Raw genomic sequence first — 12,449 nt, 5'->3', positions numbered from 1 at the left:
GTCTTCATCTGACAGACATTTTTATTAATTTTTTGTTTTTAAATATCTGATACTTGAAACTTTATAATTTTGTCTATTTCTAAAATATATGAATTTACTTTATTACGGTAAAAAAATAGAGAGGTATTTGTTAAGTTTACTGTTCTGGAAATTAAGTTATTTTGTTTTGGTATGACTGGATTTTTAGTTATAAAAATTGTCGTAAGTGGCGCTGTTGGTCATTTGCGGGAAGATTTGAATAATTGAATAATTTGAAGATTGAATAAATTAATTTGAAGTGTGAAATATAAACATAACACCCTCTAATTCAGATTTGTACGGTGATCCAGTAATAAGAGCAGCCTTTGATGCCTTTCGCCCTCTGTTTGAATTTTTTTTCTTAGGCTGTGGAACAGGCACAATTCTAGAAGGTAAAACATAAGAATTATCTGGTGGATGTAGTGAGGCAGTTACTCGTAGAGGTGTACCAGATGTAGATGGCTGCCCAAGAATGTCAGGAGCTGCAGCGGGAATAGCGGTGGCTGGCATTCCTGCGGATGCATTAGACGTAACAGGCTGATTAGGATCATCAGAAGTTATAATAGCATCATTGATGTTCACATATTCAGATCTTTCATGCTCTGCCGCGATGAAATCTTCAGGCTTGAAGACATTTCTGTCAAACGGAAAAATACCCGATCCTCTGAATCCGTTGACAGCAATGCTAGCTGTTTGACATTGGATATATGCTTTGCCAAATAGCTCTGCGATGTCATAAGACCCCGAGGGACGGTTTGAGTGGAGCATCTATTGCCTTATGTATTCATTGTAATACGTTTTCAGAGGGCCCATGAAAGCAATGTCTAAGGGTTGCATTTTATGTGTAGTGTGAGGCGGCAGGGACAAAATAGTCACATTGTTTTCTCGTGCCATATCGATGACGGCCATGTTACGCGTATGACTGTAGTGTCCATCTAATATGAGCAGTACTGGCGAATCTGGTGTTGGTTTCGTTTTATCAATAAAGTATTGGAACCATTCCGTGAACAGCTCTGTTTGTATCCATCCCGACGGGTGACACCTTCCAAGAGTACCAGCTGGGGCTCCACGCGCTAGCAAGTCCGACCAATTTTTTCTCGGAAAAATCATCATTGGTGGAATAAATACTCCACTGGCTGACATTGCGCAGACTATAGTGATCAAAGATCCTCTTTCAGCCGAGGTAATTGCAGAAACCTGACGTTTTCCTTTCAAAGAGAATACCCGTGGCATTTTACTTTGAACAATGCTTAAACCAGTCTCGTCAACGTTGAAGATACGATCTGCAGGATATGGATGTTTATGGTACTCTGCTTCGAGGAGAGAGGAGAGAAAAAACTCGTGACTGATTCCCGGTTGAAACCATTAGCTCGAGCTTGTGAAGTTCCTGTGGGTTTGCGAAGAGTTAGATTATTATGTCGATTCATAAAATGGTCAAACCATGCACATCCAGCTGTTTCGTTAGTGAATGGATGCGGTATGTCGTTTGCAACAGCCAGTTGAAAACGGTTTTTATGGGATCTTTTCACATCTTTAGCTGTGAACCCATAAAACTTACTCTACTCTCCATCAACAGCAGATACTTCACTAACTCTTGTTCCAGATTTGGTGGCAAGACTGGTCTTTTGCCTGGATTTTTTCTACTGCTTCTTCTGCTGAACAACTGTCCTTTACAAGTCTTCTGAGGGTAGCTCTTGGGACGGAAAACTCTTTCACTGCTCGTTTGTATCCATCTTTTTCTCCCTAACAGCATTGACAGCGTTTATCATGTCGTCCTTGTTCCATAACTTGGTCTTCTCCTTGTTTCTGGGCGAAAGATTAGTCCTCGGCATGCCTAAAAAATAAAACAGATATCTTAGGCATACAGGAGACCATGATGGCAATTTTTAATCAATCAGATTACCCGCCACCTAGGGGGGCTGCATTGTCAATACACGTGTTTTCACAACAAAGATGAAATCTTTCTAAATAAGTAAAATAAAGCAAACTTACTTGCAAATGTCGATAGCCCGACTGTTCAGTTGAAGATATGTCGTAGCAGCGGCTTCTAAATGTTTTTAAATCGGGAGAAATGTTTTATTTCGTCAGAGTGAAAAAACATTCGGTTCGCGTGTTTTGACAGATCGAGTATTTATTTATTTATTATGGATAACTTATATAGCGCCATTTTCGTAATAAAATACCTCAAGGGCGCTTTACATGGTGATTCTATTGTTAAGTTAATTTAATTGAAGCTTTTAAATTTGTAATTTAATTAAAATAATTTATTTTGTTGTCACGTGCTACGGATTTATTCAAATGATTTAGAGAACAAGTGGGTTTTAAGTTTTTTCCGAAACATCACTTCACTTTCACAGCCTCGCACCTCTGCTGGGAGAGCATTCCATGCCATAGGGCCTGCGACCGCAAATGCGCGTTCACCAAATTTAGTGCGCTGTTTGCGTAGAGGTATAATAACTTTTCCTCTCGCCGTAGACGTAGCTGATCCAAGCGTGAGACGCCTGTCAGCTAGTTCATCTGGAATGCATAGTTCCCTTAGATATTCCGGAGCCGAGTTGTGCAGTGACTTATACATAAGCCAACAGCCATCTATGAATATATCAAGTCAAGACTAAGAGCCACAGCTCAAGGGCGATAAGGAGCATTAGTTCAAATAAAATGGGCAAGATGGCGTGATTCCTTGTATTTTTTTCGATGGGGAGCCCCATTAGCAGCAGGGGGCCGCATTACCAGCTTCTCCTCTAAATTTCTACGTTTTTCTAACCATTCCCTGCCATATGTTAGTAAAACTGTGCTTCTTTCAATCAATTTTTTTTTGACAATTTCAATTTATTAAAAAAAATGGTTTTAGAGTTTTCAAAAGACTCTTCATCCAGATCCGGTTTTTGGCAGAGTTTGCCGTATTCAGCTACTTGCGTTAACTGGAAAATTGAGTTACACATTGTTCTGGAATTGGTGATAGTATAATTTAACTTTGACTGGTTGATGGAAAATTTTCCTTAAAAACCTTTTTCTTACATTTTGCGACTATATTGGGGGCGACTTTTTTTTTCGATACCCCTTAAAATATGTCGTGGATCTCTTGACAGGCATGGAACGTGTAACTCGTGGGTCAATAAGCTCTGGATTCAAACAGTCTAAATAAAAAGATTCTATTTTTTTTTTTCATTTTAGTTTCCCAAAAATCATCATCTTTGTATTTTAATTTTCTTTTGGGCTTCCGGTCCACACTTCAAAAAGACAGATATTTTTTTAGTAATATGTAATTGGCCCTGCACTTGGTAAAATCAATCGTGATTTTGATTAACTTTCTATAATTGTGTGGTTTCTATATTTTTTTTTTCCAAAACTTAATTTTACTACTGTCAATGGCGGTTTCAACAGTCAGGTAAGAAGCCGACGATGGTCATTTTATTTCAATTTAATGATACTGCCATGATCCGCACTAATGCTATCTGGTGTTGCGCCTAGAAAAGATACGACGCCACGAGATAATACGGCCGCGAGAGCGTTTGGAACACCAGCCCTGAACAACTAATTCCTATTCGTCTTTTACTTAATATTACTACTGTCAATGGCGGTTCAAACAGCCACAGAGAAGGATTAATTGACGTCTACTAGACACGAAGATGTTGATTACTAATTAATTTTGAAAATACTTTTTAAATAGCCATCATACTATTACACTTAATATTCCGGGTGTCCAATCGGGGGCCATGTGGGGAATTTCCCTGTGATCCTCGTTCACGTCCACCAGGCTCGGGTCCCCTCCCAGCTTCACCTTAGTCGGGCCAACCGCCCCTGTAACCACGATAGGGGTAGTCATCTCCTCTGCAGATGCGGCCCGAGTCCCTGGAAAATCTCAGGGAGGGTTATCTTTTTTTTTATGGTCAACCCCTCTTTCCTCGGTAGGAAGCGGTTTTTGGTGAGGTATGTCCTGCCGCTATTTTATGATAACACCTCTGAGCGGGCTGCATATCAAACCTTTTTTTAAAAAATTTTATAAAATTTTTAGTCAGTTATGACTGGGTAAGGCCGGACTCTTACCGGCTAAAACCCCTTCTTCTTCTTTGGGGCTCGGTTCCTACCTTACGGTCTACCCGGGGCCTCAAATTTGTCTTGAGTCATTTTGTGTCATTCTTCATTTTGTCTTCTTCGCTCATCGTCTTCCTTCTTTTTTATCGTTTCTCCATATATTTTGCAATAATGACCCACTCACTGTGATTTTTGAGCATGCAGTCTACTATATTATCTGGAGACAGAGTCCCGCTTGTTCCTAAGTTATGCTCTATTCTTGATCTGGGCTCATTCCACTCATTGCATTGGAACACTGTGTGTTCTGCATCGTCTTTTTCTGTGCCACAGTACACGCAGGCCTCTGTTTGTATATTGTTTATCTTTTTTAGGTACGCTCCGAACACACCGTGTCCCGTCATGCACTGGATTATCCTAAATGTTATTTTCCCGTGTTTCCGGTCCAGCCAGGGTCTTATATATCTTATGAGACGATGGGTCCATCTTGCATATCAAACCTGCTCCGCCGTGATTATGGGCGAGTTCAGGCTGACAGCGTTAACGTGCGATACTGCCTGGCGTCCCAATCCTTAACGGAAGCCCTAAGTCCCCAACCGGTTGGCGGTACTGTGTGGATGATGACCTTCGCTCTGTTCACTGCGCCCAACCAACCGCTGCCTGCAGCTAAGTCGTTGAAACAGCGTGACCCGATCCTGTAACAGTAATCCTCAACCTGTGCCATGTCGGGCCAAGCACAGTATCCACGGTATCCTCCGGCGCCAGTAACTGTTCAAAATAAGTAACAAAAAAAAATGTTCCAAGAACGTGCGGAAGATAGATTATCAAGTGATGCTTTAATGTGTCTTCTTTTAGCATTCTGACATAGTTGGTTGCAACGATTTTTGAGTGTTCGGAACTTTTGATTGATTTGAGTTTGGATTTAGTTTTGTCACGTTTTGCCATTCATTTTTAAATGTCATTGGTAAGCCAAGGAGCTGATTGGTAATAACATTTTTTTTTAATTTAGATAAATAAAAATATTGATGAATAACGATTAAAATCATATGCACCTGGGCAGACTGGCGTTGACGCTGTCCAACACGAGTTTATCGATGGTTTTACATTACCTACCTTCCGTTATGGAACACCGCTGGGCTTCTGGTGCCCATTTCCACTAGAACTATTAATAACAATTAAAATCATATTCACCTGGGCAGACTGGCGTTGACGCTGCCGAACTCCTTATGGTCCTTTTAAAACCATCATACGTCAAACACGAATTTATCGATGGTTTTACATTACCTACCTTCCATTATGGAACACACCGCTGGGCTTCTGGTGCCCATTTCGACTAGAACTATTAATGACAATTAAAATCATATTCACCTGGGCAGACTGGCGTTGACGCTGCCGAACTCCTAATGGTCCATTTGAAACCATCATATGTCCAACACGAGTTTATCGATGGTTTTACATTACCTACCTTCCGTTATGGAACACCGCTGGGCTTCTGGTGCCCATTTCCACTAGAACTATTAATAACAATTAAAATCATATTCACCTGGGCAGACTGGCGTTGACGCTGTCAAACACGAGTTTATCGATGGTTTTACATTACCTACCTTCCGTTATGGAACACCGCTGGGCTTCTGGTGCCCATTTCCACTAGAACTATTAATAACAATTAAAATCATATTCACCTGGGCAGACTGGCGTTGACGCTGCCGAACTCCTTATGGTCCTTTTAAAACCATCATACGTCAAACACGAATTTATCGATGGTTTTACATTACCTACCTTCCATTATGGAACACACCGCTGGGCTTCTGGTGCCCATTTCGACTAGAACTATTAATAACAATTAAAATCATATTCACCTGGGCAGACTGGCGTTGACGCTGCCGAACTCCTTATGGTCCTTTTAAAACCATCATACGTCAAACACGAATTTATCGATGGTTTTACATTACCTACCTTCCATTATGGAACACACCGCTGGGCTTCTGGTGCCCATTTCGACTAGAACTATTAATGACAATTAAAATCATATTCACCTGGGCAGACTGGCGTTGACGCTGCCGAACTCCTAATGGTCCATTTGAAACCATCATATGTCCAACACGAGTTTATCGATGGTTTTACATTACCTACCTTCCGTTATGGAACACCGCTGGGCTTCTGGTGCCCATTTCCACTAGAACTATTAATGACAATTAAAATCATATTCACCTGGGCAGACTGGCGTTGACGCTGCCGAACTCCTTATGGTCCTTTTAAAACCATCATACGTCAAACACAAATTTATCGATGGTTTTACATTACCTACCTTCCATTATGGAACACACCGCTGGGCTTCTGGTGCCCATTTCGACTAGAACTATTAATGACAATTAAAATCATATTCACCTGGGCAGACTGGCGTTGACGCTGCCGAACTCCTAATGGTCCATTTGAAACCATCATATGTCCAACACGAGTTTATCGATGGTTTTACATTACCTACCTTCCGTTATGGAACACCGCTGGGCTTCTGGTGCCCATTTCCACTAGAACTATTAATGACAATTAAAATCATATTCACCTGGGCAGACTGGCGTTGACGCTGCCGAACTCCTTATGGTCCTTTTAAAACCATCATACGTCAAACACGAATTTATCGATGGTTTTACATTACCTACCTTCCATTATGGAACACACCGCTGGGCTTCTGGTGCCCATTTCGACTAGAACTATTAATGACAATTAAAATCATATTCACCTGGGCAGACTGGCGTTGACGCTGCCGAACTCCTAATGGTCCATTTGAAACCATCATATGTCCAACACGAGTTTATCGATGGTTTTACATTACCTACCTTCCGTTATGGAACACCGCTGGGCTTCTGGTGCCCATTTCCACTAGAACTATTAATGACAATTAAAATCATATTCACCTGGGCAGACTGGCGTTGACGCTGCCGAACTCCTTATGGTCCTTTTGAAACCATCATACGTCAAACACGAATTTATCTATGGTTTTACATTACCTACCTTCCGTTATGGAACACCGCTGGGCTTCTGGTGCCCATTTCCACTAGAACTATTAATAACAATTAAAATCATATTCACCTGGGCAGACTGGCGTTGACGCTGCCGAACTCCTTATGGTCCTTTTAAAACCATCATACGTCAAACACGAATTTATCGATGGTTTTACATTACCTACCTTCCATTATGGAACACACCGCTGGGCTTCTGGTGCCCATTTCGACTAGAACTATTAATGACAATTAAAATCATATTCACCTGGGCAGACTGGCGTTGACGCTGCCGAACTCCTTATGGTCCTTTTGAAACCATCATACGTCAAACACGAATTTATCTATGGTTTTACATTACCTACCTTCCGTTATGGAACACACCGCTGGGCTTCTGGTGCCCATTTCGACTAGAACTAAACAAAATATTTCTATCAAAGAATGGTAAAAAACATTTTTAGAAAACTATTTGTTCTATCTGTTAGTTACGAAGGAGCCAAGGCTTCAGACACAGCGTTATCATGTACCGGATTTTTTTAATGCATTCATTATGTTTGACGTAGAAAATCTCTTCATAAATGCCGGATTAAAGAGTTCATAAAAATTATAGCTGTTGGGTTATTCGTGAGGGTGAATTTGGTTTTCTTTTGCCAAATTTATTATGTTGGGTCCAATATGGGAACTGTGGGAGTCCATCATTAATACAACTGGTCTTTCCGGAGAGATATTGGATACGAAAAATCTGATCCATTCTTCAAATAATGCAGAATTTATCCACCCCTTTACTGAGAGTCTAGTGTCGGAATTTGTCAACAAATATTTTTTCATGGCATCATTCCACCTCGCACCCTTAAAAATGATTAAAGGTGGAAGCAAAGAACCATCTACACATGCACAACCCACCAATGTATGAATTTCTCCACGTTCAGCGCATGTTCTTTTATAAACATAGCGCTTTCCAATCTGACACACAATTTTGTTTGGTTTGACGACGTTTTTCAAACCTGTCTCATCAACGTTCCAAATTAAATGAGCCTTATTTTTAATCCCTAATTTTGACAATAAATTATTTAACTTGGTAAAGTAATCCTTTATCATGACGAGATTGGCCATTGAAGCCAAGTATCGTAATACTTGTCTCTTTAGATGTTTTGTAAATCGTCATTTTCTGTTCCTTAATCATTTTTATAGCAGCTATTAAATTTGATTCCTATAAATTTTTAAAGTTGTTTTAGTATTTTTTTTCTTCGTTTGACTCTTTGAACGTTTGACTCTCTCATTCTCTTTATTTGTCATTTTGAGGAAGTAATGCTAAAAAATAAATCGACATTTTTCTAAAATATAAAATAGATATTTTGGCAATAGTATTAAACACAATTGTGATCAAATATAATTAAATGTGTCATATTACATATAACGATACATTTTGATATCCATAAATTTAAAGAAAACGACAAAACTTTACCTTTCAAAACTTCTTATATCGGGCACTAAAAATAATGAGATCAAAAAAGCTAATATTTTCACAATTTAGCTAAGGAATCACAGCAAAACAGCGCCACCGCCACTTTTGCAGCAGCGGTGGTGGCGCGCGACAGCCACCGGTGTTGGGAAGCGACCACATTTTTAACCCGTATAGTTTGCTCTCTGCTCCGGAGTCTAACGATGGAGTCCGACACGGAAGGTTTGCTCGCGCTATTGATAATACGCAGACGACGCCGCTATCGCCAATACACGCATCCAATTTTAACTGGTCCTACAGTAGAACATTACTTGCATTTCGATTATCCATCAAGATATCCAAAAAAGTTTTTTAAACATTTTCGAATGAGTTTGACTCCATTTCAAGAACTGCTGTCGGTGTTACAAGATAGATTAATACGGCAACATACCAATATGCGGCAAAGCATCAGAAAGTCTAGCAATCGCATTGAGGTAAGTAAAACACATTAATAAGTACACATAATTATTCTCTCTTTAAAAGTTACTTTTACAATTTTTATTACGATTCTTTATTGGTAGGAATTAAAATATAAATAACAAATAGAGGAAGAAATATAAAGAACTTTCAGTAGAATCATAAGAAATAGAAGATACGTTTCGTACCAATGTTTTCTTTATACCATTGGTGGCAAACGGTCACCGTCGCCTGTGGATATTTGTAACACCAGGACAGACGCTTTGCCGCTCTAGAAAAATAGTTAATTATTATTTATTCAGCGCGAAACATATCTTCTATTATACTATTATCAGTAGAGTGGTTTAAATAATTTGACATTGCCGATGGAGAAGAAGTTGATGTAGTAGCCTGGTTTGTTGTATATTCGTAATCGGTTGATACATTTTGTATTTTTTTATTGATTGTAACATTTCACTCTTAAAATCAATTTTGAAATCATCACGGATTTTTGTTTTATCCGGCAAGACGGACATCGGCGGCCTCCGTGGTGTAGTGGTCAAGACGCTTGACTCACGCACGGAAGGTTCCGGGTTCGATTTTCGGTGGGAACACAAAATTTAAAAATTTGATTTTTCTCAAGCCTGGGTGCTCTGTGATGTAATTCACCACTGTAATTAGGACTCCTGGCCTGTTGTGGTGCAAAAAAAAAATGTAAATGTAAAAAATGTAAAAATCAAAAAATCTCTGTCAGCATCCTCATTTTCTGATCTTGCGCATTTGTTTTTTAAATTGTCTGCCAGTTGTTTCAATATTTCGTTTTCGGTTTTCTCAAGATTTCTTTTCGCTGCCTTCCTCCTGGAGCTGTTTATAGAAAACGTTTCTTCTTCATTTTGCTCTTGTGGTTGTTCTAGACCTGAATCACTTTCGCTAATATCTGTACCTGATGTAGGTCTTAACACAATGTTCTAGAGAACTTTCTGGCATAATGTTGTTTATACTGCCGGAAGTGCTTATTCCCGGCTTCAGCAGCTTCTTCCGAAAGTTGACCGATCGGTGATATGGCATATTTGATTATCGAGGGTCTGTGAACTAATATTTTATGAACAATGGGCGACATTGGATGCCACCAGTACAACCTCGCATAGACTTCTGCCTTTTTTTTGGAAAAGATCTCAAATTTCTTTACATCTATTTGGTACTTTTAATCTATTTATTAGCTCTAAGTCTACCCCAGTTATTCTCGATGCTGTCTCTGGTACAAAGAATTATCTATGCGAAATATTGCCGTCATTTGTGTTCCCCAACCCAGCTTTAGGTATGTCCACTGACAAAGGCATTTCTTCTTTAATCTTCTGCTGTATTCGCTTCTTTTTATCTTCGACTAATTTCTTATCATCCATAGATCTTGATTGCCACTTTTTAATCGGCAATTTGAATTGATCAAAAAATCTAATTCCTGCGCGAAGATAGACTTTTGAAAGTTTCCAGATTTTCTTCTCGATTAATTTCTAATTTATTAAATTCTTTAGATGTTGCTTTGCATATATAACAGCGCATTGTAGATAGAGTATCCGTTGCTGCGTTGCACACCATACTAGTAAAAATGTATGTTTTACTTTTAAAACACCATTGGATACCGGTACCTGGGTCCTCACCAAACCTTCAACTTGATTTCTTCCTTGCTAATGTCTTTGGTCAAACAAACCTGATAGGGATCGGTCTACAGAAACCCGGACTTGATGGGACAGGATTCTGCCAAATAACCTTTTTGTGACTTTCATTATTTACGATCAATCTTAAAGGCACAAATGAGCTTTGAAATATGTTAGCATCGCTATCAGTATTACTTTGAAATCGCTGCTTAAATTGGGCTTGTTGAGAGCCATCGCAACCCCATTTAGATATTAATTCTAAATTGTCTTTCTCCTCTTCAGAAATATTAAGAAAAACTGCATCAAGATATTTACAAAGACGCGATGTAGTATGATCCAATAAGTGTTGCAGTTTTGTTTCGGCACACGTTTCAGTAACACGAAATGAATCTGGGTTAGGGTTGCATTCTGTTTTTGCTTTTTGAATCAACGAATAGCACGGATAAAGTTTTGGGCTAGCATTTCGTATGATATTATACTGCCTTTGGGACAAATCAGTTTCCACTAACATGGATAGCGCATCATTGTTGTTAAAGGCTGATTGTTTTTTTATTTATTCGAGTTCAAAATTGTTTTACGGATTTTATAGGCCATCCTAGGAGATTTAGTAATTTCATTAATAACTGAAGATACATCACTTTTACCCGCAGCCCGTAGACTCATTTGGGCAGCACAAGTTGATACTGTATCAGGTACCTGGTCCCGTAACTCCTTTGTTTTGCGCCTTTTACTGCGGTCACTAGATTCACTCCACTGACTGGCCGGGCAAAAGGTAATTACGGAATCTCCGTCTTAGGGTAGAAAGTATTATCTCTCACATTACCTAGGATTCCATATATTTCCCCCCGCGTAACACTATAACGCACGTTGAAGAATAGAGATGGCGCGATGTTATCGTTTAACGCGGTTCCGCTAGTATGGTTTCGGAGGCCGCGGAGTTCACGGGCAGTAGGAGAGTACGTCTTTCTTCTATCAAGGCTGTCCCGGAACTGTCTCCCAAAATGGCTTCAGGATCCTGAGTCCTTGAAGAGGTATTTGTTAAGTTTACTGTTCTGGAAATTAGGTTATTTTGTTTTGGTATGACTGATTTTTAGTTATAGAAATTGTCGTAAGTGGCGCTGTTGGTCATTCGCGGGAAGATTTGAATAATAATTCTTATGAAATCTGAAGTGTGAAATATAAACATAACAATACATATTAATCATTTACCAGTTAGTCCACATTTGATCGCAGAAATCCATTCCCGTTCGAGCAAACCAGTTACTCAAACCAGATTTGAATTTCGAAAATGACTCAGATTCCTTTGTCACCTGATCTAGTAAATTAAAAATTCTTGGACCTACCACAGAGAAATGTCTCTTATAATATATTCTATCATTCTGGGCGACAGAAACGCGGCAACACCCTGGCAGGCTCTGTCTGTATCTGGGATCCCAGACCAGAGAACCAGGGCGTCACCGTGTTCCATCGAACCGCTTCCCTTTTTCCAACTTTCTGTCATACATAATATATCTAAACATTTATTCTTCATCACATCACACAATTCGTTCATTTTTTCACACATGCGTCCCCTTATATTCCATGTCGAAACTCTGCATTCTTGCGTTTTGCTCCTCTGTGCGCCCCCACGGGAGTAGCGACTTGACGGGTTGCGAGCCTCATCGAAGTTCGTCAAAGGCATCCTCCCGTTCTTCCTGCCTACCTAATATTAGTTATGATACCCCTCATACTATACTACCTAAATGCTTAATTTTACACATTGAACGGGTCGCTTACCCCGGGACGTCAGTCATAGGTACCCTATGCTCCCTCAGGGTGCTCATTCGCCTCAGGTCAGTCAGGGTATTA

Source organism: Micrasema longulum, unplaced genomic scaffold, assembly GCF_059751315.1.
Source record: "Micrasema longulum isolate JH-2025_06_02 unplaced genomic scaffold, ASM5975131v1 h1tg000469l, whole genome shotgun sequence".
NCBI lineage: Eukaryota > Metazoa > Arthropoda > Insecta > Trichoptera > Brachycentridae > Micrasema > Micrasema longulum.
This window is presented reverse-complemented; position numbering follows the sequence as displayed.